The 27,323-nt window shown below is 43.9% G+C and overlaps 34 non-coding genes across 34 annotated transcripts; all 34 read left to right on the top strand.

Annotated features, from left to right (window-relative positions):
* The first annotated feature begins 208 nt into the window (after positions 1-208).
* On the top strand, positions 209-281 carry TRNAF-GAA (transfer RNA phenylalanine (anticodon GAA)). Its single transcript has one exon. It is a non-coding gene; the product is annotated as a tRNA-Phe (tRNA).
* Positions 282-557: 276 nt separating this feature from the next.
* On the top strand, positions 558-630 carry TRNAF-GAA (transfer RNA phenylalanine (anticodon GAA)). Its single transcript has one exon. It is a non-coding gene; the product is annotated as a tRNA-Phe (tRNA).
* Positions 631-1,591: 961 nt separating this feature from the next.
* On the top strand, positions 1,592-1,664 carry TRNAF-GAA (transfer RNA phenylalanine (anticodon GAA)). Its single transcript has one exon. It is a non-coding gene; the product is annotated as a tRNA-Phe (tRNA).
* Positions 1,665-2,283: 619 nt separating this feature from the next.
* TRNAF-GAA (transfer RNA phenylalanine (anticodon GAA)) lies at positions 2,284-2,356 on the top strand. Its single transcript has one exon. It is a non-coding gene; the product is annotated as a tRNA-Phe (tRNA).
* A 269-nt stretch (positions 2,357-2,625) lies between these two features.
* Positions 2,626-2,698, top strand: TRNAF-GAA (transfer RNA phenylalanine (anticodon GAA)). Its single transcript has one exon. It is a non-coding gene; the product is annotated as a tRNA-Phe (tRNA).
* Positions 2,699-3,659: 961 nt separating this feature from the next.
* Positions 3,660-3,732, top strand: TRNAF-GAA (transfer RNA phenylalanine (anticodon GAA)). The gene has a single exon. It is a non-coding gene; the product is annotated as a tRNA-Phe (tRNA).
* Positions 3,733-4,693: 961 nt separating this feature from the next.
* Positions 4,694-4,766, top strand: TRNAF-GAA (transfer RNA phenylalanine (anticodon GAA)). Its single transcript has one exon. It is a non-coding gene; the product is annotated as a tRNA-Phe (tRNA).
* Positions 4,767-5,728: 962 nt separating this feature from the next.
* On the top strand, positions 5,729-5,801 carry TRNAF-GAA (transfer RNA phenylalanine (anticodon GAA)). Its single transcript has one exon. It is a non-coding gene; the product is annotated as a tRNA-Phe (tRNA).
* Positions 5,802-6,888: 1,087 nt separating this feature from the next.
* Positions 6,889-6,961, top strand: TRNAF-GAA (transfer RNA phenylalanine (anticodon GAA)). The gene has a single exon. It is a non-coding gene; the product is annotated as a tRNA-Phe (tRNA).
* Positions 6,962-7,923: 962 nt separating this feature from the next.
* On the top strand, positions 7,924-7,996 carry TRNAF-GAA (transfer RNA phenylalanine (anticodon GAA)). The gene has a single exon. It is a non-coding gene; the product is annotated as a tRNA-Phe (tRNA).
* A 962-nt stretch (positions 7,997-8,958) lies between these two features.
* On the top strand, positions 8,959-9,031 carry TRNAF-GAA (transfer RNA phenylalanine (anticodon GAA)). Its single transcript has one exon. It is a non-coding gene; the product is annotated as a tRNA-Phe (tRNA).
* A 619-nt stretch (positions 9,032-9,650) lies between these two features.
* TRNAF-GAA (transfer RNA phenylalanine (anticodon GAA)) lies at positions 9,651-9,723 on the top strand. Its single transcript has one exon. It is a non-coding gene; the product is annotated as a tRNA-Phe (tRNA).
* Positions 9,724-9,992: 269 nt separating this feature from the next.
* On the top strand, positions 9,993-10,065 carry TRNAF-GAA (transfer RNA phenylalanine (anticodon GAA)). Its single transcript has one exon. It is a non-coding gene; the product is annotated as a tRNA-Phe (tRNA).
* A 961-nt stretch (positions 10,066-11,026) lies between these two features.
* Positions 11,027-11,099, top strand: TRNAF-GAA (transfer RNA phenylalanine (anticodon GAA)). The gene has a single exon. It is a non-coding gene; the product is annotated as a tRNA-Phe (tRNA).
* A 961-nt stretch (positions 11,100-12,060) lies between these two features.
* On the top strand, positions 12,061-12,133 carry TRNAF-GAA (transfer RNA phenylalanine (anticodon GAA)). The gene has a single exon. It is a non-coding gene; the product is annotated as a tRNA-Phe (tRNA).
* A 619-nt stretch (positions 12,134-12,752) lies between these two features.
* Positions 12,753-12,825, top strand: TRNAF-GAA (transfer RNA phenylalanine (anticodon GAA)). Its single transcript has one exon. It is a non-coding gene; the product is annotated as a tRNA-Phe (tRNA).
* A 269-nt stretch (positions 12,826-13,094) lies between these two features.
* Positions 13,095-13,167, top strand: TRNAF-GAA (transfer RNA phenylalanine (anticodon GAA)). The gene has a single exon. It is a non-coding gene; the product is annotated as a tRNA-Phe (tRNA).
* A 961-nt stretch (positions 13,168-14,128) lies between these two features.
* On the top strand, positions 14,129-14,201 carry TRNAF-GAA (transfer RNA phenylalanine (anticodon GAA)). Its single transcript has one exon. It is a non-coding gene; the product is annotated as a tRNA-Phe (tRNA).
* Positions 14,202-15,163: 962 nt separating this feature from the next.
* TRNAF-GAA (transfer RNA phenylalanine (anticodon GAA)) lies at positions 15,164-15,236 on the top strand. Its single transcript has one exon. It is a non-coding gene; the product is annotated as a tRNA-Phe (tRNA).
* A 1,087-nt stretch (positions 15,237-16,323) lies between these two features.
* On the top strand, positions 16,324-16,396 carry TRNAF-GAA (transfer RNA phenylalanine (anticodon GAA)). Its single transcript has one exon. It is a non-coding gene; the product is annotated as a tRNA-Phe (tRNA).
* Positions 16,397-17,358: 962 nt separating this feature from the next.
* TRNAF-GAA (transfer RNA phenylalanine (anticodon GAA)) lies at positions 17,359-17,431 on the top strand. The gene has a single exon. It is a non-coding gene; the product is annotated as a tRNA-Phe (tRNA).
* Positions 17,432-18,393: 962 nt separating this feature from the next.
* TRNAF-GAA (transfer RNA phenylalanine (anticodon GAA)) lies at positions 18,394-18,466 on the top strand. Its single transcript has one exon. It is a non-coding gene; the product is annotated as a tRNA-Phe (tRNA).
* Positions 18,467-19,820: 1,354 nt separating this feature from the next.
* On the top strand, positions 19,821-19,893 carry TRNAF-GAA (transfer RNA phenylalanine (anticodon GAA)). Its single transcript has one exon. It is a non-coding gene; the product is annotated as a tRNA-Phe (tRNA).
* Positions 19,894-20,162: 269 nt separating this feature from the next.
* On the top strand, positions 20,163-20,235 carry TRNAF-GAA (transfer RNA phenylalanine (anticodon GAA)). The gene has a single exon. It is a non-coding gene; the product is annotated as a tRNA-Phe (tRNA).
* Positions 20,236-20,854: 619 nt separating this feature from the next.
* Positions 20,855-20,927, top strand: TRNAF-GAA (transfer RNA phenylalanine (anticodon GAA)). Its single transcript has one exon. It is a non-coding gene; the product is annotated as a tRNA-Phe (tRNA).
* Positions 20,928-21,203: 276 nt separating this feature from the next.
* On the top strand, positions 21,204-21,276 carry TRNAF-GAA (transfer RNA phenylalanine (anticodon GAA)). Its single transcript has one exon. It is a non-coding gene; the product is annotated as a tRNA-Phe (tRNA).
* A 961-nt stretch (positions 21,277-22,237) lies between these two features.
* On the top strand, positions 22,238-22,310 carry TRNAF-GAA (transfer RNA phenylalanine (anticodon GAA)). Its single transcript has one exon. It is a non-coding gene; the product is annotated as a tRNA-Phe (tRNA).
* Positions 22,311-22,929: 619 nt separating this feature from the next.
* TRNAF-GAA (transfer RNA phenylalanine (anticodon GAA)) lies at positions 22,930-23,002 on the top strand. The gene has a single exon. It is a non-coding gene; the product is annotated as a tRNA-Phe (tRNA).
* Positions 23,003-23,271: 269 nt separating this feature from the next.
* TRNAF-GAA (transfer RNA phenylalanine (anticodon GAA)) lies at positions 23,272-23,344 on the top strand. The gene has a single exon. It is a non-coding gene; the product is annotated as a tRNA-Phe (tRNA).
* A 961-nt stretch (positions 23,345-24,305) lies between these two features.
* Positions 24,306-24,378, top strand: TRNAF-GAA (transfer RNA phenylalanine (anticodon GAA)). The gene has a single exon. It is a non-coding gene; the product is annotated as a tRNA-Phe (tRNA).
* A 619-nt stretch (positions 24,379-24,997) lies between these two features.
* Positions 24,998-25,070, top strand: TRNAF-GAA (transfer RNA phenylalanine (anticodon GAA)). Its single transcript has one exon. It is a non-coding gene; the product is annotated as a tRNA-Phe (tRNA).
* A 276-nt stretch (positions 25,071-25,346) lies between these two features.
* On the top strand, positions 25,347-25,419 carry TRNAF-GAA (transfer RNA phenylalanine (anticodon GAA)). The gene has a single exon. It is a non-coding gene; the product is annotated as a tRNA-Phe (tRNA).
* Positions 25,420-26,380: 961 nt separating this feature from the next.
* TRNAF-GAA (transfer RNA phenylalanine (anticodon GAA)) lies at positions 26,381-26,453 on the top strand. Its single transcript has one exon. It is a non-coding gene; the product is annotated as a tRNA-Phe (tRNA).
* A 619-nt stretch (positions 26,454-27,072) lies between these two features.
* On the top strand, positions 27,073-27,145 carry TRNAF-GAA (transfer RNA phenylalanine (anticodon GAA)). Its single transcript has one exon. It is a non-coding gene; the product is annotated as a tRNA-Phe (tRNA).
* The last annotated feature ends 178 nt before the right edge of the window (positions 27,146-27,323 follow it).

Genomic DNA, 27,323 nt, shown 5'->3' with positions numbered 1-27,323 from the left:
TGGCCAGCAGACAGGCATCAATCACAACATGAAAGGAGATTTTTGAACCGAGCTTGTCAAAAATAACTATTGTTTTTACTGTGGGTACAGTGCTGATGTTATCAAATAAAAGTGGATGCTGTGACTATAAACCTCCTTTAAGGGCTCAATGACCCCTTCGAGTCGACGCACGGTGCCACGTGTCTCCTGGACAAATGCTTTCTAAAGTGCCGAAATAGCTCAGTTGGGAGAGCGTTAGACTGAAGATCTAAAGGTCCCTGGTTCGATCCCGGGTTTCGGCAATTGTTGTATCCTGAACAGGGATAACTCTACCTTTGATTATATGACTTTCCCATGAATTAGGCCAGTGCGTGTTTGATTCTTTCGCTTCTCATGTGCCTGTTGCCCTAACAGGGTGGTTGCTTAGTTTCACCTGGAACAAAGTAAAGTATCTTGCTGCCTGTTTTCCTTTCCGGCTAAATGCATAGACATAAAAATGTCACTCGTCACTCGTCATTGTCATTCCTTCACACCAGCACATGGTACCCCAGAATTGTCATCAAGGTTAGGCAGAAAAGGCCGAAATAGCTCAGTTGGGAGAGCGTTAGACTGAAGATCTAAAGGTCCCTGGTTCGATCCCGGGTTTCGGCAACTGTACCTGCTCCTTTTGGTGTACCGCTTTCTGACAAGAAAAGGAAGACCAAGCAGGAGTTTGAGAAAGTTGTTTAGAGCAGACTAAGGTCTGGGGCTCAGCAGAAACGCAATTGTGCAACATCCCGCAGTTTATGCTTTTCTCAGCCAATGTGCAAGGACAAGTCAAAATATCCCTTCTTCTTCATAGGACATTTGTACACCAACGCATAGTTCTGCAGAGCCTTGGGAAGAAAAGTCCAGCATGTTTCATTTTCACCTGCAATATACCAATGAAAGCCGTGGGAACAAGACCTAGCCGCATTTGAAAGAAAAATGACTTTTTTGATGTGTAGTCCTTAGAAACGGAAAGTAAAAATCAGGGGAGAAACTGAAAACTATGCTGGAAATCTAGGAAGTTGTGGAAATAGATGGCCAGCAGACAGGCATCAATCACAACATGAAAGGAGATTTTTGAACCGAGCTTGTCAAAAATAACTATTGTTTTTACTGTGGGTACAATGCTGATGTTATCAAATAAAAGTGGATGCTGTGACTATAAACCTCCTTTAAGGGCTCAATGACCCCTTCGAGTCGACGCACGGTGCCACGTGTCTCCTGGACAAGCACTTTCTAAAGTGCCGAAATAGCTCAGTTGGGAGAGCGTTAGACTGAAGATCTAAAGGTCCCTGGTTCGATCCTGGGTTTCGGCAATTGTTGTATCCTGAACAGGGATTACCCTACCTTTGATTATATGACTTTCCCATGAATTAGGCCAGTGCGTGTTTGATTCTTTCGCTTCTCATGTGCCTGTTGCCCTAACAGGGTGGTTGCTTAGTTTCACCTGGAACAAAATAAAGTATCTTGCTGCCTGTTTTCCTTTCCGGCTAAATGCATAGACATAAAAATGTCACTCGTCATTGTCATTCCTTCACACCAGCACATGGTACCCCAGAATTGTCATCAAGGTTAGGCAGAAAAGGCCGAAATAGCTCAGTTGGGAGAGCGTTAGACTGAAGATCTAAAGGTCCCTGGTTCGATCCCGGGTTTCGGCAGCTGTACCTGCTCCTTTTGGTGTACCGCTTTCTGACAAGAAAAGGAAGACCAAGCAGGAGTTTGAGAAAGTTGTTTAGAGCAGACTAAGGTCTGGGGCTCAGCAGAAACGCAATTGTGCAACATCCCGCAGTTTATGCTTTTCTCAGCCAATGTGCAAGGACAAGTCAAAATATCCCTTCTTCTTCATAGGACATTTGTACACCAACGCATAGTTCTGCAGAGCCTTGGGAAGAAAAGTCCAGCATGTTTCATTTTCACCTGCAATATACCAATGAAAGCCGTGGGAACAAGACCTAGCCGCATTTGAAAGAAAAATGACTTTTTTGATGTGTAGTCCTTAGAAACGGAAAGTAAAAATCAGGGGAGAAACTGAAAACTATGCTGGAAATCTAGGAAGTTGTGGAAATAGATGGCCAGCAGACAGGCATCAATCACAACATGAAAGGAGATTTTTGAACCGAGCTTGTCAAAAATAACTATTGTTTTTACTGTGGGTACAATGCTGATGTTATCAAATAAAAGTGGATGCTGTGACTATAAACCTCCTTTAAGGGCTCAATGACCCCTTCGAGTCGACGCACGGTGCCACGTGTCTCCTGGACAAGCACTTTCTAAAGTGCCGAAATAGCTCAGTTGGGAGAGCGTTAGACTGAAGATCTAAAGGTCCCTGGTTCGATCCCGGGTTTCGGCAATTGTTGTATCCTGAACAGGGATTACCCTACCTTTGATTATATGACTTTCCCATGAATTAGGCCAGTGCGTGTTTGATTCTTTCGCTTCTCATGTGCCTGTTGCCCTAACAGGGTGGTTGCTTAGTTTCACCTGGAACAAAATAAAGTATCTTGCTGCCTGTTTTCCTTTCCGGCTAAATGCATAGACATAAAAATGTCACTCGTCATTGTCATTCCTTCACACCAGCACATGGTACCCCAGAATTGTCATCAAGGTTAGGCAGAAAAGGCCGAAATAGCTCAGTTGGGAGAGCGTTAGACTGAAGATCTAAAGGTCCCTGGTTCGATCCCGGGTTTCGGCAACTGTACCTGCTCCTTTTGGTGTACCGCTTTCTGACAAGAAAAGGAAGACCAAGCAGGAGTTTGAGAAAGTTGTTTAGAGCAGACTAAGGTCTGGGGCTCAGCAGAAACGCAATTGTGCAACATCCCGCAGTTTATGCTTTTCTCAGCCAATGTGCAAGGACAAGTCAAAATATCCCTTCTTCTTCATAGGACATTTGTACACCAACGCATAGTTCTGCAGAGCCTTGGGAAGAAAAGTCCAGCATGTTTCATTTTCACCTGCAATATACCAATGAAAGCCGTGGGAACAAGACCTAGCCGCATTTGAAAGAAAAATGACTTTTTTGATGTGTAGTCCTTAGAAACGGAAAGTAAAAATCAGGGGAGAAACTGAAAACTATGCTGGAAATCTAGGAAGTTGTGGAAATAGATGGCCAGCAGACAGGCATCAATCACAACATGAAAGGAGATTTTTGAACCGAGCTTGTCAAAAATAACTATTGTTTTTACTGTGGGTACAGTGCTGATGTTATCAAATAAAAGTGGATGCTGTGACTATAAACCTCCTTTAAGGGCTCAATGACCCCTTCGAGTCGACGCACGGTGCCACGTGTCTCCTGGACAAATGCTTTCTAAAGTGCTGAAATAGCTCAGTTGGGAGAGCGTTAGACTGAAGATCTAAAGGTCCCTGGTTCGATCCCGGGTTTCGGCAATTGTTGTATCCTGAACAGGGATTACCCTACCTTTGATTATATGACTTTCCCATGAATTAGGCCAGTGCATGTTTGATTCTTTCGCTTCTCATGTGCCTGTTGCCCTAACAGGGTGGTTGCTTAGTTTCACCTGGAACAAAGTAAAGTATCTTGCTGCCTGTTTTCCTTTCCGGCTAAATGCATAGACATAAAAATGTCACTCGTCATTGTCATTCCTTCACACCAGCACATGGTACCCCAGAATTGTCATCAAGATTAGGCAGAAAAGGCCGAAATAGCTCAGTTGGGAGAGCGTTAGACTGAAGATCTAAAGGTCCCTGGTTCGATCCCGGGTTTCGGCAACTGTACCTGCTCCTTTTGGTGTACCGCTTTCTGACAAGAAAAGGAAGACCAAGCAGGAGTTTGAGAAAGTTGTTTAGAGCAGACTAAGGTCTGGGGCTCAGCAGAAACGCAATTGTGCAACATCCCGCAGTTTATGCTTTTCTCAGCCAATGTGCAAGGACAAGTCAAAATATCCCTTCTTCTTCATAGGACATTTGTACACCAACGCATAGTTCTGCAGAGCCTTGGGAAGAAAAGTCCAGCATGTTTCATTTTCACCTGCAATATACCAATGAAAGCCGTGGGAACAAGACCTAGCCGCATTTGAAAGAAAAATGACTTTTTTGATGTGTAGTCCTTAGAAACGGAAAGTAAAAATCAGGGGAGAAACTGAAAACTATGCTGGAAATCTAGGAAGTTGTGGAAATAGATGGCCAGCAGACAGGCATCAATCACAACATGAAAGGAGATTTTTGAACCGAGCTTGTCAAAAATAACTATTGTTTTTACTGTGGGTACAATGCTGATGTTATCAAATAAAAGTGGATGCTGTGACTATAAACCTCCTTTAAGGGCTCAATGACCCCTTCGAGTCGACGCACGGTGCCACGTGTCTCCTGGACAAACGCTTTCTAAAGTGCCGAAATAGCTCAGTTGGGAGAGCGTTAGACTGAAGATCTAAAGGTCCCTGGTTCGATCCTGGGTTTCGGCAATTGTTGTATCCTGAACAGGGATTACCCTACCTTTGATTATATGACTTTCCCATGAATTAGGCCAGTGCGTGTTTGATTCTTTCGCTTCTCATGTGCCTGTTGCCCTAACAGGGTGGTTGCTTAGTTTCACCTGGAACAAAGTAAAGTATCTTGCTGCCTGTTTTCCTTTCCGGCTAAATGCATAGACATAAAAATGTCACTCGTCATTGTCATTCCTTCACACCAGCACATGGTACCCCAGAATTGTCATCAAGATTAGGCAGAAAAGGCCGAAATAGCTCAGTTGGGAGAGCGTTAGACTGAAGATCTAAAGGTCCCTGGTTCGATCCCGGGTTTCGGCAACTGTACCTGCTCCTTTTGGTGTACCGCTTTCTGACAAGAAAAGGAAGACCAAGCAGGAGTTTGAGAAAGTTGTTTAGAGCAGACTAAGGTCTGGGGCTCAGCAGAAACGCAATTGTGCAACATCCCGCAGTTTATGCTTTTCTCAGCCAATGTGCAAGGACAAGTCAAAATATCCCTTCTTCTTCATAGGACATTTGTACACCAACGCATAGTTCTGCAGAGCCTTGGGAAGAAAAGTCCAGCATGTTTCATTTTCACCTGCAATATACCAATGAAAGCCGTGGGAACAAGACCTAGCCGCATTTGAAAGAAAAATGACTTTTTTGATGTGTAGTCCTTAGAAACGGAAAGTAAAAATCAGGGGAGAAACTGAAAACTATGCTGGAAATCTAGGAAGTTGTGGAAATAGATGGCCAGCAGACAGGCATCAATCACAACATGAAAGGAGATTTTTGAACCGAGCTTGTCAAAAATAACTATTGTTTTTACTGTGGGTACAATGCTGATGTTATCAAATAAAAGTGGATGCTGTGACTATAAACCTCCTTTAAGGGCTCAATGACCCCTTCGAGTCGACGCACGGTGCCACGTGTCTCCTGGACAAACGCTTTCTAAAGTGCCGAAATGGCTCAGTTGGGAGAGCGTTAGACTGAAGATCTAAAGGTCCCTGGTTCGATCCATGGTTTCGTGCAATTGTTGTATTCTGAACAGGGATAACTCTACCTTTGATTATATGACTTTACCATGAATTAGGCCAGTGCGTGTTTGATTCTTTCGCTTCTCATGTGCCTGTTGCCCTAACAGGGTGGTTGCTTAGTTTCACCTGGAACAAAGTAAAGTATCTTGCTGCCTGTTTTCCTTTCCGGCTAAATGCATAGACATAAAAATGTCACTCGTCATTGTCATTCCTTCACACCAGCACATGGTACCCCAGAATTGTCATCAAGATTAGGCAGAAAAGGCCGAAATAGCTCAGTTGGGAGAGCGTTAGACTGAAGATCTAAAGGTCCCTGGTTCGATCCCGGGTTTCGGCAACTGTACCTGCTCCTTTTGGTGTACCGCTTTCTGACAAGAAAAGGAAGACCAAGCAGGAGTTTGAGAAAGTTGTTTAGAGCAGACTAAGGTCTGGGGCTCAGCAGAAACGCAATTGTGCAACATCCCGCAGTTTATGCTTTTCTCAGCCAATGTGCAAGGACAAGTCAAAATATCCCTTCTTCTTCATAGGACATTTGTACACCAACGCATAGTTCTGCAGAGCCTTGGGAAGAAAAGTCCAGCATGTTTCATTTTCACCTGCAATATACCAATGAAAGCCGTGGGAACAAGACCTAGCCGCATTTGAAAGAAAAATGACTTTTTTGATGTGTAGTCCTTAGAAACGGAAAGTAAAAATCAGGGGAGAAACTGAAAACTATGCTGGAAATCTAGGAAGTTGTGGAAATAGATGGCCAGCAGACAGGCATCAATCACAACATGAAAGGAGATTGTTTAATCCGAGCTTGTCAAAAATAACTATTGTTTTTACTGTGGGTACAATGCTGATGTTATCAAATAAAAGTGGATGTTGTGACTATAAACCTCCGTTAAGGGCTCAATGACCCCTTCGAGTCGACGCACGGTGCCACGTGTCTCCTGGACAAACGCTTTCTAAAGTGCCGAAATAGCTCAGTTGGGAGAGCGTTAGACTGAAGATCTAAAGGTCCCTGGTTCGATCCTGGGTTTCGGCAATTGTTGTATCCTGAACAGGGATTACCCTACCTTTGATTATATGACTTTCCCATGAATTAGGCCAGTGCGTGTTTGATTCTTTCGCTTCTCATGTGCCTGTTGCCCTAACAGGGTGGTTGCTTAGTTTCACCTGGAACAAAGTAAAGTATCTTGCTGCCTGTTTTCCTTTCCGGCTAAATGCATAGACATAAAAATGTCACTCGTCATTGTCATTCCTTCACACCAGCACATGGTACCCCAGAATTGTCATCAAGGTTAGGCAGAAAAGGCCGAAATAGCTGCCTGTTTTCCTTTCCGGCTAAATGCATAGACATAAAAATGTCACTCGTCATTGTCATTCCTTCACACCAGCACATGGTACCCCAGAATTGTCATCAAGATTAGGCAGAAAAGGCCGAAATAGCTCAGTTGGGAGAGCGTTAGACTGAAGATCTAAAGGTCCCTGGTTCGATCCCGGGTTTCGGCAACTGTACCTGCTCCTTTTGGTGTACCGCTTTCTGACAAGAAAAGGAAGACCAAGCAGGAGTTTGAGAAAGTTGTTTAGAGCAGACTAAGGTCTGGGGCTCAGCAGAAACGCAATTGTGCAACATCCCGCAGTTTATGCTTTTCTCAGCCAATGTGCAAGGACAAGTCAAAATATCCCTTCTTCTTCATAGGACATTTGTACACCAACGCATAGTTCTGCAGAGCCTTGGGAAGAAAAGTCCAGCATGTTTCATTTTCACCTGCAATATACCAATGAAAGCCGTGGGAACAAGACCTAGCCGCATTTGAAAGAAAAATGACTTTTTTGATGTGTAGTCCTTAGAAACGGAAAGTAAAAATCAGGGGAGAAACTGAAAACTATGCTGGAAATCTAGGAAGTTGTGGAAATAGATGGCCAGCAGACAGGCATCAATCACAACATGAAAGGAGATTTTTGAACCGAGCTTGTCAAAAATAACTATTGTTTTTACTGTGGGTACAATGCTGATGTTATCAAATAAAAGTGGATGCTGTGACTATAAACCTCCTTTAAGGGCTCAATGACCCCTTCGAGTCGACGCACGGTGCCACGTGTCTCCTGGACAAACGCTTTCTAAAGTGCCGAAATGGCTCAGTTGGGAGAGCGTTAGACTGAAGATCTAAAGGTCCCTGGTTCGATCCATGGTTTCGTGCAATTGTTGTATTCTGAACAGGGATAACTCTACCTTTGATTATATGACTTTACCATGAATTAGGCCAGTGCGTGTTTGATTCTTTCGCTTCTCATGTGCCTGTTGCCCTAACAGGGTGGTTGCTTAGTTTCACCTGGAACAAAGTAAAGTATCTTGCTGCCTGTTTTCCTTTCCGGCTAAATGCATAGACATAAAAATGTCACTCGTCATTGTCATTCCTTCACACCAGCACATGGTACCCCAGAATTGTCATCAAGATTAGGCAGAAAAGGCCGAAATAGCTCAGTTGGGAGAGCGTTAGACTGAAGATCTAAAGGTCCCTGGTTCGATCCCGGGTTTCGGCAACTGTACCTGCTCCTTTTGGTGTACCGCTTTCTGACAAGAAAAGGAAGACCAAGCAGGAGTTTGAGAAAGTTGTTTAGAGCAGACTAAGGTCTGGGGCTCAGCAGAAACGCAATTGTGCAACATCCCGCAGTTTATGCTTTTCTCAGCCAATGTGCAAGGACAAGTCAAAATATCCCTTCTTCTTCATAGGACATTTGTACACCAACGCATAGTTCTGCAGAGCCTTGGGAAGAAAAGTCCAGCATGTTTCATTTTCACCTGCAATATACCAATGAAAGCCGTGGGAACAAGACCTAGCCGCATTTGAAAGAAAAATGACTTTTTTGATGTGTAGTCCTTAGAAACGGAAAGTAAAAATCAGGGGAGAAACTGAAAACTATGCTGGAAATCTAGGAAGTTGTGGAAATAGATGGCCAGCAGACAGGCATCAATCACAACATGAAAGGAGATTGTTTAATCCGAGCTTGTCAAAAATAACTATTGTTTTTACTGTGGGTACAATGCTGATGTTATCAAATAAAAGTGGATGTTGTGACTATAAACCTCCGTTAAGGGCTCAATGACCCCTTCGAGTCGACGCACGGTGCCACGTGTCTCCTGGACAAACGCTTTCTAAAGTGCCGAAATAGCTCAGTTGGGAGAGCGTTAGACTGAAGATCTAAAGGTCCCTGGTTCGATCCTGGGTTTCGGCAATTGTTGTATCCTGAACAGGGATTACCCTACCTTTGATTATATGACTTTCCCATGAATTAGGCCAGTGCGTGTTTGATTCTTTCGCTTCTCATGTGCCTGTTGCCCTAACAGGGTGGTTGCTTAGTTTCACCTGGAACAAAGTAAAGTATCTTGCTGCCTGTTTTCCTTTCCGGCTAAATGCATAGACATAAAAATGTCACTCGTCATTGTCATTCCTTCACACCAGCACATGGTACCCCAGAATTGTCATCAAGGTTAGGCAGAAAAGGCCGAAATAGCTCAGTTGGGAGAGCGTTAGACTGAAGATCTAAAGGTCCCTGGTTCGATCCCGGGTTTCGGCAACTGTACCTGCTCCTTTTGGTGTACCGCTTTCTGACAAGAAAAGGAAGACCAAGCAGGAGTTTGAGAAAGTTGTTTAGAGCAGACTAAGGTCTGGGGCTCAGCAGAAACGCAATTGTGCAACATCCCGCAGTTTATGCTTTTCTCAGCCAATGTGCAAGGACAAGTCAAAATATCCCTTCTTCTTCATAGGACATTTGTACACCAACGCATAGTTCTGCAGAGCCTTGGGAAGAAAAGTCCAGCATGTTTCATTTTCACCTGCAATATACCAATGAAAGCCGTGGGAACAAGACCTAGCCGCATTTGAAAGAAAAATGACTTTTTTGATGTGTAGTCCTTAGAAACGGAAAGTAAAAATCAGGGGAGAAACTGAAAACTATGCTGGAAATCTAGGAAGTTGTGGAAATAGATGGCCAGCAGACAGGCATCAATCACAACATGAAAGGAGATTTTTGAACCGAGCTTGTCAAAAATAACGATTGTTTTTACTGTGGGTACAATGCTGATGTTATCAAATAAAAGTGGATGCTGTGACTATAAACCTCCTTTAAGGGCTCAATGACCCCTTCGAGTCGACGCACGGTGCCACGTGTCTCCTGGACAAACGCGTTCTAAAGTGCCGAAATAGCTCAGTTGGGAGAGCGTTAGACTGAAGATCTAAAGGTCCCTGGTTCGATCCCGGGTTTCGGCAATTGTTGTATCCTGAACAGGGATAACTCTACCTTTGATTATATGACTTTCCCATGAATTAGGCCAGTGCGTGTTTGATTCTTTCGCTTCTCATGTGCCTGTTGCCCTAACAGGGTGGTTGCTTAGTTTCACCTGGAACAAAGTAAAGTATCTTGCTGCCTGTTTTCCTTTCCGGCTAAATGCATAGACATAAAATTGTCACTCGTCATTGTCATTCCTTCACACCAGCACATGGTACCCCAGAATTGTCATCAAGATTAGGCAGAAAAGGCCGAAATAGCTCAGTTGGGAGAGCGTTAGACTGAAGATCTAAAGGTCCCTGGTTCGATCCCGGGTTTCGGCAACTGTACCTGCTCCTTTTGGTGTACCGCTTTCTAACAAGAAAAGGAAGACCAAGCAGGAGTTTGAGAAAGTTGTTTAGAGCAGACTAAGGTCTGGGGCTCAGCAGAAACGCAATTGTGCAACATCCCGCAGTTTATGCTTTTCTCAGCCAATGTGCAAGGACAAGTCAAAATATCCCTTCTTCTTCATAGGACATTTGTACACCAACGCATAGTTCTGCAGAGCCTTGGGAAGAAAAGTCCAGCATGTTTCATTTTCACCTGCAATATACCAATGAAAGCCGTGGGAACAAGACCTAGCCGCATTTGAAAGAAAAATGACTTTTTTGATGTGTAGTCCTTAGAAACGGAAAGTAAAAATCAGGGGAGAAACTGAAAACTATGCTGGAAATCTAGGAAGTTGTGGAAATAGATGGCCAGCAGACAGGCATCAATCACAACATGAAAGGAGATTTTTGAACCGAGCTTGTCAAAAATAACTATTGTTTTTACTGTGGGTACAATGCTGATGTTATCAAATAAAAGTGGATGCTGTGACTATAAACCTCCTTTAAGGGCTCAATGACCCCTTCGAGTCGACGCACGGTGCCACGTGTCTCCTGGACAAGCACTTTCTAAAGTGCCGAAATAGCTCAGTTGGGAGAGCGTTAGACTGAAGATCTAAAGGTCCCTGGTTCGATCCTGGGTTTCGGCAATTGTTGTATCCTGAACAGGGATTACCCTACCTTTGATTATATGACTTTCCCATGAATTAGGCCAGTGCGTGTTTGATTCTTTCGCTTCTCATGTGCCTGTTGCCCTAACAGGGTGGTTGCTTAGTTTCACCTGGAACAAAATAAAGTATCTTGCTGCCTGTTTTCCTTTCCGGCTAAATGCATAGACATAAAAATGTCACTCGTCATTGTCATTCCTTCACACCAGCACATGGTACCCCAGAATTGTCATCAAGGTTAGGCAGAAAAGGCCGAAATAGCTCAGTTGGGAGAGCGTTAGACTGAAGATCTAAAGGTCCCTGGTTCGATCCCGGGTTTCGGCAACTGTACCTGCTCCTTTTGGTGTACCGCTTTCTGACAAGAAAAGGAAGACCAAGCAGGAGTTTGAGAAAGTTGTTTAGAGCAGACTAAGGTCTGGGGCTCAGCAGAAACGCAATTGTGCAACATCCCGCAGTTTATGCTTTTCTCAGCCAATGTGCAAGGACAAGTCAAAATATCCCTTCTTCTTCATAGGACATTTGTACACCAACGCATAGTTCTGCAGAGCCTTGGGAAGAAAAGTCCAGCATGTTTCATTTTCACCTGCAATATACCAATGAAAGCCGTGGGAACAAGACCTAGCCGCATTTGAAAGAAAAATGACTTTTTTGATGTGTAGTCCTTAGAAACGGAAAGTAAAAATCAGGGGAGAAACTGAAAACTATGCTGGAAATCTAGGAAGTTGTGGAAATAGATGGCCAGCAGACAGGCATCAATCACAACATGAAAGGAGATTTTTGAACCGAGCTTGTCAAAAATAACTATTGTTTTTACTGTGGGTACAATGCTGATGTTATCAAATAAAAGTGGATGCTGTGACTATAAACCTCCTTTAAGGGCTCAATGACCCCTTCGAGTCGACGCACGGTGCCACGTGTCTCCTGGACAAGCACTTTCTAAAGTGCCGAAATAGCTCAGTTGGGAGAGCGTTAGACTGAAGATCTAAAGGTCCCTGGTTCGATCCTGGGTTTCGGCAATTGTTGTATCCTGAACAGGGATTACCCTACCTTTGATTATATGACTTTCCCATGAATTAGGCCAGTGCGTGTTTGATTCTTTCGCTTCTCATGTGCCTGTTGCCCTAACAGGGTGGTTGCTTAGTTTCACCTGGAACAAAATAAAGTATCTTGCTGCCTGTTTTCCTTTCCGGCTAAATGCATAGACATAAAAATGTCACTCGTCATTGTCATTCCTTCACACCAGCACATGGTACCCCAGAATTGTCATCAAGGTTAGGCAGAAAAGGCCGAAATAGCTCAGTTGGGAGAGCGTTAGACTGAAGATCTAAAGGTCCCTGGTTCGATCCCGGGTTTCGGCAGCTGTACCTGCTCCTTTTGGTGTACCGCTTTCTGACAAGAAAAGGAAGACCAAGCAGGAGTTTGAGAAAGTTGTTTAGAGCAGACTAAGGTCTGGGGCTCAGCAGAAACGCAATTGTGCAACATCCCGCAGTTTATGCTTTTCTCAGCCAATGTGCAAGGACAAGTCAAAATATCCCTTCTTCTTCATAGGACATTTGTACACCAACGCATAGTTCTGCAGAGCCTTGGGAAGAAAAGTCCAGCATGTTTCATTTTCACCTGCAATATACCAATGAAAGCCGTGGGAACAAGACCTAGCCGCATTTGAAAGAAAAATGACTTTTTTGATGTGTAGTCCTTAGAAACGGAAAGTAAAAATCAGGGGAGAAACTGAAAACTATGCTGGAAATCTAGGAAGTTGTGGAAATAGATGGCCAGCAGACAGGCATCAATCACAACATGAAAGGAGATTTTTGAACCGAGCTTGTCAAAAATAACTATTGTTTTTACTGTGGGTACAATGCTGATGTTATCAAATAAAAGTGGATGCTGTGACTATAAACCTCCTTTAAGGGCTCAATGACCCCTTCGAGTCGACGCACGGTGCCACGTGTCTCCTGGACAAGCACTTTCTAAAGTGCCGAAATAGCTCAGTTGGGAGAGCGTTAGACTGAAGATCTAAAGGTCCCTGGTTCGATCCCGGGTTTCGGCAATTGTTGTATCCTGAACAGGGATTACCCTACCTTTGATTATATGACTTTCCCATGAATTAGGCCAGTGCGTGTTTGATTCTTTCGCTTCTCATGTGCCTGTTGCCCTAACAGGGTGGTTGCTTAGTTTCACCTGGAACAAAATAAAGTATCTTGCTGCCTGTTTTCCTTTCCGGCTAAATGCATAGACATAAAAATGTCACTCGTCATTGTCATTCCTTCACACCAGCACATGGTACCCCAGAATTGTCATCAAGGTTAGGCAGAAAAGGCCGAAATAGCTCAGTTGGGAGAGCGTTAGACTGAAGATCTAAAGGTCCCTGGTTCGATCCCGGGTTTCGGCAACTGTACCTGCTCCTTTTGGTGTACCGCTTTCTGACAAGAAAAGGAAGACCAAGCAGGAGTTTGAGAAAGTTGTTTAGAGCAGACTAAGGTCTGGGGCTCAGCAGAAACGCAATTGTGCAACATCCCGCAGTTTATGCTTTTCTCAGCCAATGTGCAAGGACAAGTCAAAATATCCCTTCTTCTTCATAGGACATTTGTACACCAACGCATAGTTCTGCAGAGCCTTGGGAAGAAAAGTCCAGCATGTTTCATTTTCACCTGCAATATACCAATGAAAGCCGTGGGAACAAGACCTAGCCGCATTTGAAAGAAAAATGACTTTTTTGATGTGTAGTCCTTAGAAACGGAAAGTAAAAATCAGGGGAGAAACTGAAAACTATGCTGGAAATCTAGGAAGTTGTGGAAATAGATGGCCAGCAGACAGGCATCAATCACAACATGAAAGGAGATTTTTGAACCGAGCTTGTCAAAAATAACTATTGTTTTTACTGTGGGTACAGTGCTGATGTTATCAAATAAAAGTGGATGATGTGACTATAAACCTCCTTTAAGGGCTCAATGACCCCTTCGAGTCGACGCACGGTGCCACGTGTCTCCTGGACAAACGCTTTCTAAAGTGCCGAAATAGCTCAGTTGGGAGAGCGTTAGACTGAAGATCTAAAGGTCCCTGGTTCGATCCTGGGTTTCGGCAATTGTTGTATCCTGAACAGGGATTACCCTACCTTTGATTATATGACTTTCCCATGAATTAGGCCAGTGCGTGTTTGATTCTTTCGCTTCTCATGTGCCTGTTGCCCTAACAGGGTGGTTGCTTAGTTTCACCTGGAACAAAGTAAAGTATCTTGCTGCCTGTTTTCCTTTCCGGCTAAATGCATAGACATAAAAATGTCACTCGTCATTGTCATTCCTTCACACCAGCACATGGTACCCCAGAATTGTCATCAAGATTAGGCAGAAAAGGCCGAAATAGCTCAGTTGGGAGAGCGTTAGACTGAAGATCTAAAGGTCCCTGGTTCGATCCCGGGTTTCGGCAACTGTACCTGCTCCTTTTGGTGTACCGCTTTCTGACAAGAAAAGGAAGACCAAGCAGGAGTTTGAGAAAGTTGTTTAGAGCAGACTAAGGTCTGGGGCTCAGCAGAAACGCAATTGTGCAACATCCCGCAGTTTATGCTTTTCTCAGCCAATGTGCAAGGACAAGTCAAAATATCCCTTCTTCTTCATAGGACATTTGTACACCAACGCATAGTTCTGCAGAGCCTTGGGAAGAAAAGTCCAGCATGTTTCATTTTCACCTGCAATATACCAATGAAAGCCGTGGGAACAAGACCTAGCCGCATTTGAAAGAAAAATGACTTTTTTGATGTGTAGTCCTTAGAAACGGAAAGTAAAAATCAGGGGAGAAACTGAAAACTATGCTGGAAATCTAGGAAGTTGTGGAAATAGATGGCCAGCAGACAGGCATCAATCACAACATGAAAGGAGATTTTTGAACCGAGCTTGTCAAAAATAACTATTGTTTTTACTGTGGGTACAATGCTGATGTTATCAAATAAAAGTGGATGCTGTGACTATAAACCTCCTTTAAGGGCTCAATGACCCCTTCGAGTCGACGCACGGTGCCACGTGTCTCCTGGACAAACGCTTTCTAAAGTGCCGAAATGGCTCAGTTGGGAGAGCGTTAGACTGAAGATCTAAAGGTCCCTGGTTCGATCCATGGTTTCGTGCAATTGTTGTATTCTGAACAGGGATAACTCTACCTTTGATTATATGACTTTACCATGAATTAGGCCAGTGCGTGTTTGATTCTTTCGCTTCTCATGTGCCTGTTGCCCTAACAGGGTGGTTGCTTAGTTTCACCTGGAACAAAGTAAAGTATCTTGCTGCCTGTTTTCCTTTCCGGCTAAATGCATAGACATAAAAATGTCACTCGTCATTGTCATTCCTTCACACCAGCACATGGTACCCCAGAATTGTCATCAAGATTAGGCAGAAAAGGCCGAAATAGCTCAGTTGGGAGAGCGTTAGACTGAAGATCTAAAGGTCCCTGGTTCGATCCCGGGTTTCGGCAACTGTACCTGCTCCTTTTGGTGTACCGCTTTCTGACAAGAAAAGGAAGACCAAGCAGGAGTTTGAGAAAGTTGTTTAGAGCAGACTAAGGTCTGGGGCTCAGCAGAAACGCAATTGTGCAACATCCCGCAGTTTATGCTTTTCTCAGCCAATGTGCAAGGACAAGTCAAAATATCCCTTCTTCTTCATAGGACATTTGTACACCAACGCATAGTTCTGCAGAGCCTTGGGAAGAAAAGTCCAGCATGTTTCATTTTCACCTGCAATATACCAATGAAAGCCGTGGGAACAAGACCTAGCCGCATTTGAAAGAAAAATGACTTTTTTGATGTGTAGTCCTTAGAAACGGAAAGTAAAAATCAGGGGAGAAACTGAAAACTATGCTGGAAATCTAGGAAGTTGTGGAAATAGATGGCCAGCAGACAGGCATCAATCACAACATGAAAGGAGATTGTTTAATCCGAGCTTGTCAAAAATAACTATTGTTTTTACTGTGGGTACAATGCTGATGTTATCAAATAAAAGTGGATGTTGTGACTATAAACCTCCGTTAAGGGCTCAATGACCCCTTCGAGTCGACGCACGGTGCCACGTGTCTCCTGGACAAACGCTTTCTAAAGTGCCGAAATAGCTCAGTTGGGAGAGCGTTAGACTGAAGATCTAAAGGTCCCTGGTTCGATCCTGGGTTTCGGCAATTGTTGTATCCTGAACAGGGATTACCCTACCTTTGATTATATGACTTTCCCATGAATTAGGCCAGTGCGTGTTTGATTCTTTCGCTTCTCATGTGCCTGTTGCCCTAACAGGGTGGTTGCTTAGTTTCACCTGGAACAAAGTAAAGTATCTTGCTGCCTGTTTTCCTTTCCGGCTAAATGCATAGACATAAAAATGTCACTCGTCATTGTCATTCCTTCACACCAGCACATGGTACCCCAGAATTGTCATCAAGGTTAGGCAGAAAAGGCCGAAATAGCTGCCTGTTTTCCTTTCCGGCTAAATGCATAGACATAAAAATGTCACTCGTCATTGTCATTCCTTCACACCAGCACATGGTACCCCAGAATTGTCATCAAGATTAGGCAGAAAAGGCCGAAATAGCTCAGTTGGGAGAGCGTTAGACTGAAGATCTAAAGGTCCCTGGTTCGATCCCGGGTTTCGGCAACTGTACCTGCTCCTTTTGGTGTACCGCTTTCTGACAAGAAAAGGAAGACCAAGCAGGAGTTTGAGAAAGTTGTTTAGAGCAGACTAAGGTCTGGGGCTCAGCAGAAACGCAATTGTGCAACATCCCGCAGTTTATGCTTTTCTCAGCCAATGTGCAAGGACAAGTCAAAATATCCCTTCTTCTTCATAGGACATTTGTACACCAACGCATAGTTCTGCAGAGCCTTGGGAAGAAAAGTCCAGCATGTTTCATTTTCACCTGCAATATACCAATGAAAGCCGTGGGAACAAGACCTAGCCGCATTTGAAAGAAAAATGACTTTTTTGATGTGTAGTCCTTAGAAACGGAAAGTAAAAATCAGGGGAGAAACTGAAAACTATGCTGGAAATCTAGGAAGTTGTGGAAATAGATGGCCAGCAGACAGGCATCAATCACAACATGAAAGGAGATTTTTGAACCGAGCTTGTCAAAAATAACTATTGTTTTTACTGTGGGTACAATGCTGATGTTATCAAATAAAAGTGGATGCTGTGACTATAAACCTCCTTTAAGGGCTCAATGACCCCTTCGAGTCGACGCACGGTGCCACGTGTCTCCTGGACAAACGCTTTCTAAAGTGCCGAAATGGCTCAGTTGGGAGAGCGTTAGACTGAAGATCTAAAGGTCCCTGGTTCGATCCATGGTTTCGTGCAATTGTTGTATTCTGAACAGGGATAACTCTACCTTTGATTATATGACTTTACCATGAATTAGGCCAGTGCGTGTTTGATTCTTTCGCTTCTCATGTGCCTGTTGCCCTAACAGGGTGGTTGCTTAGTTTCACCTGGAACAAAGTAAAGTATCTTGCTGCCTGTTTTCCTTTCCGGCTAAATGCATAGACATAAAAATGTCACTCGTCATTGTCATTCCTTCACACCAGCACATGGTACCCCAGAATTGTCATCAAGATTAGGCAGAAAAGGCCGAAATAGCTCAGTTGGGAGAGCGTTAGACTGAAGATCTAAAGGTCCCTGGTTCGATCCCGGGTTTCGGCAACTGTACCTGCTCCTTTTGGTGTACCGCTTTCTGACAAGAAAAGGAAGACCAAGCAGGAGTTTGAGAAAGTTGTTTAGAGCAGACTAAGGTCTGGGGCTCAGCAGAAACGCAATTGTGCAACATCCCGCAGTTTATGCTTTTCTCAGCCAATGTGCAAGGACAAGTCAAAATATCCCTTCTTCTTCATAGGACATTTGTACACCAACGCATAGTTCTGCAGAGCCTTGGGAAGAAAAGTCCAGCATGTTTCATTTTCACCTGCAATATACCAATGAAAGCCGTGGGAACAAGACCTAGCCGCATTTGAAAGAAAAATGACTTTTTTGATGTGTAGTCCTTAGAAACGGAAAGTAAAAATCAGGGGAGAAACTGAAAACTATGCTGGAAATCTAGGAAGTTGTGGAAATAGATGGCCAGCAGACAGGCATCAATCACAACATGAAAGGAGATTGTTTAATCCGAGCTTGTCAAAAATAACTATTGTTTTTACTGTGGGTACAATGCTGATGTTATCAAATAAAAGTGGATGTTGTGACTATAAACCTCCGTTAAGGGCTCAATGACCCCTTCGAGTCGACGCACGGTGCCACGTGTCTCCTGGACAAACGCTTTCTAAAGTGCCGAAATAGCTCAGTTGGGAGAGCGTTAGACTGAAGATCTAAAGGTCCCTGGTTCGATCCTGGGTTTCGGCAATTGTTGTATCCTGAACAGGGATTACCCTACCTTTGATTATATGACTTTCCCATGAATTAGGCCAGTGCGTGTTTGATTCTTTCGCTTCTCATGTGCCTGTTGCCCTAACAGGGTGGTTGCTTAGTTTCACCTGGAACAAAGTAAAGTATCTTGCTGCCTGTTTTCCTTTCCGGCTAAATGCATAGACATAAAAATGTCACTCGTCATTGTCATTCCTTCACACCAGCACATGGTACCCCAGAATTGTCATCAAGGTTAGGCAGAAAAGGCCGAAATAGCTCAGTTGGGAGAGCGTTAGACTGAAGATCTAAAGGTCCCTGGTTCGATCCCGGGTTTCGGCAACTGTACCTGCTCCTTTTGGTGTACCGCTTTCTGACAAGAAAAGGAAGACCAAGCAGGAGTTTGAGAAAGTTGTTTAGAGCAGACTAAGGTCTGGGGCTCAGCAGAAACGCAATTGTGCAACATCCCGCAGTTTATGCTTTTCTCAGCCAATGTGCAAGGACAAGTCAAAATATCCCTTCTTCTTCATAGGACATTTGTACACCAACGCATAGTTCTGCAGAGCCTTGGGAAGAAAAGTCCAGCATGTTTCATTTTCACCTGCAATATACCAATGAAAGCCGTGGGAACAAGACCTAGCCGCATTTGAAAGAAAAATGACTTTTTTGATGTGTAGTCCTTAGAAACGGAAAGTAAAAATCAGGGGAGAAACTGAAAACTATGCTGGAAATCTAGGAAGTTGTGGAAATAGATGGCCAGCAGACAGGCATCAATCACAACATGAAAGGAGATTTTTGAACCGAGCTTGTCAAAAATAACGATTGTTTTTACTGTGGGTACAATGCTGATGTTATCAAATAAAAGTGGATGCTGTGACTATAAACCTCCTTTAAGGGCTCAATGACCCCTTCGAGTCGACGCACGGTGCCACGTGTCTCCTGGACAAACGCTTTCTAAAGTGCCGAAATAGCCCCAGAATTGTCATCAAGATTAGGCAGAAAAGGCCGAAATAGCTCAGTTGGGAGAGCGTTAGACTGAAGATTTAAAGGTCCCTGGTTCGATCCCGGGTTACGGCAACTGTACCTGCTCCTTTTGGTGTACCGCTTTCTGACAAGAAAAGGAAGACCAAGCAGGAGTTTGAGAAAGTTGTTTAGAGCAGACTAAGGTCTGGGGCTCAGCAGAAACGCAATTGTGCAACATCCCGCAGTTTATGCTTTTCTCAGCCAATGTGCAAGGACAAGTCAAAATATCCCTTCTTCTTCATAGGACATTTGTACACCAACGCATAGTTCTGCAGAGCCTTGGGAAGAAAAGTCCAGCATGTTTCATTTTCACCTGCAATATACCAATGAAAGCCGTGGGAACAAGACCTAGCCGCATTTGAAAGAAAAATGACTTTTTTGATGTGTAGTCCTTAGAAACGGAAAGTAAAAATCAGGGGAGAAACTGAAAACTATGCTGGAAATCTAGGAAGTTGTGGAAATAGATGGCCAGCAGACAGGCATCAATCACAACATGAAAGGAGATTTTTGAACCGAGCTTGTCAAAAATAACGATTGTTTTTACTGTGGGTACAATGCTGATGTTATCAAATAAAAGTGGATGCTGTGACTATAAACCTCCTTTAAGGGCTCAATGACCCCTTCGAGTCGACGCACGGTGCCACGTGTCTCCTGGACAAACGCGTTCTAAAGTGCCGAAATAGCTCAGTTGGGAGAGCGTTAGACTGAAGATCTAAAGGTCCCTGGTTCGATCCCGGGTTTCGGCAATTGTTGTATCCTGAACAGGGATAACTCTACCTTTGATTATATGACTTTCCCATGAATTAGGCCAGTGCGTGTTTGATTCTTTCGCTTCTCATGTGCCTGTTGCCCTAACAGGGTGGTTGCTTAGTTTCACCTGGAACAAAGTAAAGTATCTTGCTGCCTGTTTTCCTTTCCGGCTAAATGCATAGACATAAAATTGTCACTCGTCATTGTCATTCCTTCACACCAGCACATGGTACCCCAGAATTGTCATCAAGATTAGGCAGAAAAGGCCGAAATAGCTCAGTTGGGAGAGCGTTAGACTGAAGATCTAAAGGTCCCTGGTTCGATCCCGGGTTTCGGCAACTGTACCTGCTCCTTTTGGTGTACCGCTTTCTAACAAGAAAAGGAAGACCAAGCAGGAGTTTGAGAAAGTTGTTTAGAGCAGACTAAGGTCTGGGGCTCAGCAGAAACGCAATTGTGCAACATCCCGCAGTTTATGCTTTTCTCAGCCAATGTGCAAGGACAAGTCAAAATATCCCTTCTTCTTCATAGGACATTTGTACACCAACGCATAGTTCTGCAGAGCCTTGGGAAGAAAAGTCCAGCATGTTTCATTTTCACCTGCAATATACCAATGAAAGCCGTGGGAACAAGACCTAGCCGCATTTGAAAGAAAAATGACTTTTTTGATGTGTAGTCCTTAGAAACGGAAAGAAAAAATCAGGGGAGAAACTGAAAACTATGCTGGAAATCTAGGAAGTTGTGGAAATAGATGGCCAGCAGACAGGCATCAATCACAACATGAAAGGAGATTTTTGAACCGAGCTTGTCAAAAATAACTATTGTTTTTACTGTGGGTACAATGCTGATGTTATCAAATAAAAGTGGATGCTGTGACTATAAACCTCCTTTAAGGGCTCAATGACCCCTTCGAGTCGACGCACGGTGCCACGTGTCTCCTGGACAAATGCTTTCTAAAGTGCCGAAATAGCTCAGTTGGGAGAGCGTTAGACTGAAGATCTAAAGGTCCCTGGTTCGATCCCGGGTTTCGGCAATTGTTGTATCCTGAACAGGGATTACCCTACCTTTGATTATATGACTTTCCCATGAATTAGGCCAGTGCATGTTTGATTCTTTCGCTTCTCATGTGCCTGTTGCCCTAACAGGGTGGTTGCTTAGTTTCACCTGGAACAAAGTAAAGTATCTTGCTGCCTGTTTTCCTTTCCGGCTAAATGCATAGACATAAAAATGTCACTCGTCACTCGTCATTGTCATTCCTTCACACCAGCACATGGTACCCCAGAATTGTCATCAAGGTTAGGCAGAAAAGGCCGAAATAGCTCAGTTGGGAGAGCGTTAGACTGAAGATCTAAAGGTCCCTGGTTCGATCCCGGGTTTCGGCAACTGTACCTGCTCCTTTTGGTGTACCGCTTTCTGACAAGAAAAGGAAGACCAAGCAGGAGTTTGAGAAAGTTGTTTAGAGCAGACTAAGGTCTGGGGCTCAGCAGAAACGCAATTGTGCAACATCCCGCAGTTTATGCTTTTCTCAGCCAATGTGCAAGGACAAGTCAAAATATCCCTTCTTCTTCATAGGACATTTGTACACCAACGCATAGTTCTGCAGAGCCTTGGGAAGAAAAGTCCAGCATGTTTCATTTTCACCTGCAATATACCAATGAAAGCCGTGGGAACAAGACCTAGCCGCATTTGAAAGAAAAATGACTTTTTTGATGTGTAGTCCTTAGAAACGGAAAGTAAAAATCAGGGGAGAAACTGAAAACTATGCTGGAAATCTAGGAAGTTGTGGAAATAGATGGCCAGCAGACAGGCATCAATCACAACATGAAAGGAGATTTTTGAACCGAGCTTGTCAAAAATAACTATTGTTTTTACTGTGGGTACAATGCTGATGTTATCAAATAAAAGTGGATGCTGTGACTATAAACCTCCTTTAAGGGCTCAATGACCCCTTCGAGTCGACGCACGGTGCCACGTGTCTCCTGGACAAGCACTTTCTAAAGTGCCGAAATAGCTCAGTTGGGAGAGCGTTAGACTGAAGATCTAAAGGTCCCTGGTTCGATCCTGGGTTTCGGCAATTGTTGTATCCTGAACAGGGATTACCCTACCTTTGATTATATGACTTTCCCATGAATTAGGCCAGTGCGTGTTTGATTCTTTCGCTTCTCATGTGCCTGTTGCCCTAACAGGGTGGTTGCTTAGTTTCACCTGGAACAAAATAAAGTATCTTGCTGCCTGTTTTCCTTTCCGGCTAAATGCATAGACATAAAAATGTCACTCGTCATTGTCATTCCTTCACACCAGCACATGGTACCCCAGAATTGTCATCAAGGTTAGGCAGAAAAGGCCGAAATAGCTCAGTTGGGAGAGCGTTAGACTGAAGATCTAAAGGTCCCTGGTTCGATCCCGGGTTTCGGCAGCTGTACCTGCTCCTTTTGGTGTACCGCTTTCTGACAAGAAAAGGAAGACCAAGCAGGAGTTTGAGAAAGTTGTTTAGAGCAGACTAAGGTCTGGGGCTCAGCAGAAACGCAATTGTGCAACATCCCGCAGTTTATGCTTTTCTCAGCCAATGTGCAAGGACAAGTCAAAATATCCCTTCTTCTTCATAGGACATTTGTACACCAACGCATAGTTCTGCAGAGCCTTGGGAAGAAAAGTCCAGCATGTTTCATTTTCACCTGCAATATACCAATGAAAGCCGTGGGAACAAGACCTAGCCGCATTTGAAAGAAAAATGACTTTTTTGATGTGTAGTCCTTAGAAACGGAAAGTAAAAATCAGGGGAGAAACTGAAAACTATGCTGGAAATCTAGGAAGTTGTGGAAATAGATGGCCAGCAGACAGGCATCAATCACAACATGAAAGGAGATTTTTGAACCGAGCTTGTCAAAAATAACTATTGTTTTTACTGTGGGTACAATGCTGATGTTATCAAATAAAAGTGGATGCTGTGACTATAAACCTCCTTTAAGGGCTCAATGACCCCTTCGAGTCGACGCACGGTGCCACGTGTCTCCTGGACAAGCACTTTCTAAAGTGCCGAAATAGCTCAGTTGGGAGAGCGTTAGACTGAAGATCTAAAGGTCCCTGGTTCGATCCCGGGTTTCGGCAATTGTTGTATCCTGAACAGGGATTACCCTACCTTTGATTATATGACTTTCCCATGAATTAGGCCAGTGCGTGTTTGATTCTTTCGCTTCTCATGTGCCTGTTGCCCTAACAGGGTGGTTGCTTAGTTTCACCTGGAACAAAATAAAGTATCTTGCTGCCTGTTTTCCTTTCCGGCTAAATGCATAGACATAAAAATGTCGCTCGTCATTGTCATTCCTTCACACCAGCACATGGTACCCCAGAATTGTCATCAAGGTTAGGCAGAAAAGGCCGAAATAGCTCAGTTGGGAGAGCGTTAGACTGAAGATCTAAAGGTCCCTGGTTCGATCCCGGGTTTCGGCAACTGTACCTGCTCCTTTTGGTGTACCGCTTTCTGACAAGAAAAGGAAGACCAAGCAGGAGTTTGAGAAAGTTGTTTAGAGCAGACTAAGGTCTGGGGCTCAGCAGAAACGCAATTGTGCAACATCCCGCAGTTTATGCTTTTCTCAGCCAATGTGCAAGGACAAGTCAAAATATCCCTTCTTCTTCATAGGACATTTGTACACCAACGCATAGTTCTGCAGAGCCTTGGGAAGAAAAGTCCAGCATGTTTCATTTTCACCTGCAATATACCAATGAAAGCCGTGGGAACAAGACCTAGCCGCATTTGAAAGAAAAATGACTTTTTTGATGTGTAGTCCTTAGAAACGGAAAGTAAAAATCAGGGGAGAAACTGAAAACTATGCTGGAAATCTAGGAAGTTGTGGAAATAGATGGCCAGCAGACAGGCATCAATCACAACATGAAAGGAGATTTTTGAACCGAGCTTGTCAAAAATAACTATTGTTTTTACTGTGGGTACAGTGCTGATGTTATCAAATAAAAGTGGATGCTGTGACTATAAACCTCCTTTAAGGGCTCAATGACCCCTTCGAGTCGACGCACGGTGCCACGTGTCTCCTGGACAAATGCTTTCTAAAGTGCTGAAATAGCTCAGTTGGGAGAGCGTTAGACTGAAGATCTAAAGGTCCCTGGTTCGATCCCGGGTTTCGGCAATTGTTGTATCCTGAACAGGGATTACCCTACCTTTGATTATATGACTTTCCCATGAATTAGGCCAGTGCATGTTTGATTCTTTCGCTTCTCATGTGCCTGTTGCCCTAACAGGGTGGTTGCTTAGTTTCACCTGGAACAAAGTAAAGTATCTTGCTGCCTGTTTTCCTTTCCGGCTAAATGCATAGACATAAAATTGTCACTCGTCATTGTCATTCCTTCACACCAGCACATGGTACCCCAGAATTGTCATCAAGATTAGGCAGAAAAGGCCGAAATAGCTCAGTTGGGAGAGCGTTAGACTGAAGATCTAAAGGTCCCTGGTTCGATCCCGGGTTTCGGCAACTGTACCTGCTCCTTTTGGTGTACCGCTTTCTAACAAGAAAAGGAAGACCAAGCAGGAGTTTGAGAAAGTTGTTTAGAGCAGACTAAGGTCTGGGGCTCAGCAGAAACGCAATTGTGCAACATCCCGCAGTTTATGCTTTTCTCAGCCAATGTGCAAGGACAAGTCAAAATATCCCTTCTTCTTCATAGGACATTTGTACACCAACGCATAGTTCTGCAGAGCCTTGGGAAGAAAAGTCCAGCATGTTTCATTTTCACCTGCAATATACCAATGAAAGCCGTGGGAACAAGACCTAGCCGCATTTGAAAGAAAAATGACTTTTTTGATGTGTAGTCCTTAGAAACGGAAAGAAAAAATCAGGGGAGAAACTGAAAACTATGCTGGAAATCTAGGAAGTTGTGGAAATAGATGGCCAGCAGACAGGCATCAATCACAACATGAAAGGAGATTTTTGAACCGAGCTTGTCAAAAATAACTATTGTTTTTACTGTGGGTACAATGCTGATGTTATCAAATAAAAGTGGATGCTGTGACTATAAACCTCCTTTAAGGGCTCAATGACCCCTTCGAGTCGACGCACGGTGCCACGTGTCTCCTGGACAAATGCTTTCTAAAGTGCCGAAATAGCTCAGTTGGGAGAGCGTTAGACTGAAGATCTAAAGGTCCCTGGTTCGATCCCGGGTTTCGGCAATTGTTGTATCCTGAACAGGGATTACCCTACCTTTGATTATATGACTTTCCCATGAATTAGGCCAGTGCATGTTTGATTCTTTCGCTTCTCATGTGCCTGTTGCCCTAACAGGGTGGTTGCTTAGTTTCACCTGGAACAAAGTAAAGTATCTTGCTGCCTGTTTTCCTTTCCGGCTAAATGCATAGACATAAAAATGTCACTCGTCACTCGTCATTGTCATTCCTTCACACCAGCACATGGTACCCCAGAATTGTCATCAAGGTTAGGCAGAAAAGGCCGAAATAGCTCAGTTGGGAGAGCGTTAGACTGAAGATCTAAAGGTCCCTGGTTCGATCCCGGGTTTCGGCAACTGTACCTGCTCCTTTTGGTGTACCGCTTTCTGACAAGAAAAGGAAGACCAAGCAGGAGTTTGAGAAAGTTGTTTAGAGCAGACTAAGGTCTGGGGCTCAGCAGAAACGCAATTGTGCAACATCCCGCAGTTTATGCTTTTCTCAGCCAATGTGCAAGGACAAGTCAAAATATCCCTTCTTCTTCATAGGACATTTGTACACCAACGCATAGTTCTGCAGAGCCTTGGGAAGAAAAGTCCAGCATGTTTCATTTTCACCTGCAATATACCAATGAAAGCCGTGGGAACAAGACCTAGCCGCATTTGAAAGAAAAATGACTTTTTTGATGTGTAGTCCTTAGAAACGGAAAGTAAAAATCAGGGGAGAAACTGAAAACTATGCTGGAAATCTAGGAAGTTGTGGAAATAGATGGCCAGCAGACAGGCATCAATCACAACATGAAAGGAGATTTTTGAACCGAGCTTGTCAAAAATAACTATTGTTTTTACTGTGGGTACAATGCTGATGTTATCAAATAAAAGTGGATGCTGTGACTATAAACCTCCTTTAAGGGCTCAATGACCCCTTCGAGTCGACGCACGGTGCCACGTGTCTCCTGGACAAGCACTTTCTAAAGTGCCGAAATAGCTCAGTTGGGAGAGCGTTAGACTGAAGATCTAAAGGTCCCTGGTTCGATCCTGGGTTTCGGCAATTGTTGTATCCTGAACAGGGATTACCCTACCTTTGATTATATGACTTTCCCATGAATTAGGCCAGTGCGTGTTTGATTCTTTCGCTTCTCATGTGCCTGTTGCCCTAACAGGGTGGTTGCTTAGTTTCACCTGGAACAAAATAAAGTATCTTGCTGCCTGTTTTCCTTTCCGGCTAAATGCATAGACATAAAAATGTCACTCGTCATTGTCATTCCTTCACACCAGCACATGGTACCCCAGAATTGTCATCAAGGTTAGGCAGAAAAGGCCGAAATAGCTCAGTTGGGAGAGCGTTAGACTGAAGATCTAAAGGTCCCTGGTTCGATCCCGGGTTTCGGCAGCTGTACCTGCTCCTTTTGGTGTACCGCTTTCTGACAAGAAAAGGAAGACCAAGCAGGAGTTTGAGAAAGTTGTTTAGAGCAGACTAAGGTCTGGGGCTCAGCAGAAACGCAATTGTGCAACATCCCGCAGTTTATGCTTTTCTCAGCCAATGTGCAAGGACAAGTCAAAATATCCCTTCTTCTTCATAGGACATTTGTACACCAACGCATAGTTCTGCAGAGCCTTGGGAAGAAAAGTCCAGCATGTTTCATTTTCACCTGCAATATACCAATGAAAGCCGTGGGAACAAGACCTAGCCGCATTTGAAAGAAAAATGACTTTTTTGATGTGTAGTCCTTAGAAACGGAAAGTAAAAATCAGGGGAGAAACTGAAAACTATGCTGGAAATCTAGGAAGTTGTGGAAATAGATGGCCAGCAGACAGGCATCAATCACAACATGAAAGGAGATTTTTGAACCGAGCTTGTCAAAAATAACTATTGTTTTTACTGTGGGTACAATGCTGATGTTATCAAATAAAAGTGGATGCTGTGACTATAAACCTCCTTTAAGGGCTCAATGACCCCTTCGAGTCGACGCACGGTGCCACGTGTCTCCTGGACAAGCACTTTCTAAAGTGCCGAAATAGCTCAGTTGGGAGAGCGTTAGACTGAAGATCTAAAGGTCCCTGGTTCGATCCCGGGTTTCGGCAATTGTTGTATCCTGAACAGGGATTACCCTACCTTTGATTATATGACTTTCCCATGAATTAGGCCAGTGCGTGTTTGATTCTTTCGCTTCTCATGTGCCTGTTGCCCTAACAGGGTGGTTGCTTAGTTTCACCTGGAACAAAATAAAGTATCTTGCTGCCTGTTTTCCTTTCCGGCTAA

The sequence above is a fragment of the Lithobates pipiens genome, unplaced genomic scaffold (genome assembly GCF_037356315.1).
Source record: "Lithobates pipiens isolate NorthernLeopardFrog02 unplaced genomic scaffold, aLitPip1_a1.2 Scaffold_18, whole genome shotgun sequence".
In the NCBI taxonomy this organism is placed as follows: Eukaryota; Metazoa; Chordata; class Amphibia; order Anura; family Ranidae; genus Lithobates; species Lithobates pipiens.
Note: the sequence above shows the minus strand (reverse complement) of the source record. Positions and strands in the feature narration are given on the sequence as shown.